Raw genomic sequence first — 1,265 nt, 5'->3', positions numbered from 1 at the left:
AACTTCTTCAAGTTTTCCTCAACGGCCCCCACAGCTTCTTAAGACGACTACAAGATCTTCGAGGCCCCCCCCCCCACATCCTCCTCAAGGTCCCCTGCAACCTTTTCTTTGTCGTTTAGTGCTAATTATCAAATGCTAGCATGCTGACACTCAAGTAAGATGGTAAACACAAAGACTGTAAGAAGAGGACGTAGCCAGCGTGATACCTCCCACTGATTTGTGGACGGCCATTTTGAAGCCGCAGGTTTGGCTTTATGGGCGTCGCCATCTTGTTTTTTTTTTTTTTTTTTGGAGCCAGAAGAGAATGCAGGTTTAAGGCTCTTCTACACCGGCTTCACTTTTCAGAGCCGGAAGCTACGTCCATTTCTTCGTCCATTGTGCGTGCACGGATGCATCGTAAGACCTGGATACGACGCTGCCACTCAGCTTTGCTTCCGATTATTCCCAGTGGCCGCTGTTGCAACAACAAAAAAAAAAAATCCCCAACAACGGCCCCAAAAACATGTTCCACAATGAGCGCCACTGTGAAAGACACGGGGTTTAATCTATGCCAAATCTTCCCAAAGCCCAGAAAAGTCATTTTTCTTCTGAGTGACGTTGCCACTGTGTACAAGCCATTCACAGGCATGGCTGGGCCCGAGGCATGATGGGAGGAACACTTCTGTGTGTATTCAGCGGGACACATTCCCTGAAAGCTAAACACTTTTTTTTTTTTTTGCATGAATACGAGCAAACGTTCGGGTCCAAAATCCACCTTTGACAATGTTCATGTCTCTGTCCTCCGTTTCATTTCAGAGTGCGTGAATGCCTTCAAGCACTCAGTCTTGTTTTTAACTTCACGTCATTGTACTAATTTTACACAAAATAAGCTTAAAATGACCTTTTTCTGTCACTTTCGATTAATATCACACATTCGGACCTGAGACAGACACTTGATGAACTTGACATTTGTTCATAAAATGAGCTCTGGCTGCTGCTGCTGTTAAACTGAATGAATCATCAGCCTGTTTCATTCATGAACCTGTTGAGTGTGTGTGTGTGTGTGTGTGTGTGTGTGTGTGTGTGTGTGTGTGTGTCCAGTACACGCACACACGCACACGCACACACGCGCGCACGCACACACGCTCCTCTCTAAGCTCCGCCCCTCCCGGAGCGACACAGGGAGACCCGCTGGTGAATAAGTAACATTCATTCACAAGAAGCGACAGACAGACTCCAGACTGCTCCTTGGACTGTCTCACCTCCACAGGAGCGTCGTCCCCCCC

Source organism: Pempheris klunzingeri, chromosome 22 (genome assembly GCF_042242105.1).
Source record: "Pempheris klunzingeri isolate RE-2024b chromosome 22, fPemKlu1.hap1, whole genome shotgun sequence".
NCBI classification, from domain to species: Eukaryota; Metazoa; Chordata; class Actinopteri; order Acropomatiformes; family Pempheridae; genus Pempheris; species Pempheris klunzingeri.
The sequence above is the reverse complement of the archived record's forward strand: the minus strand, read 5'-3'. Positions refer to the sequence as shown.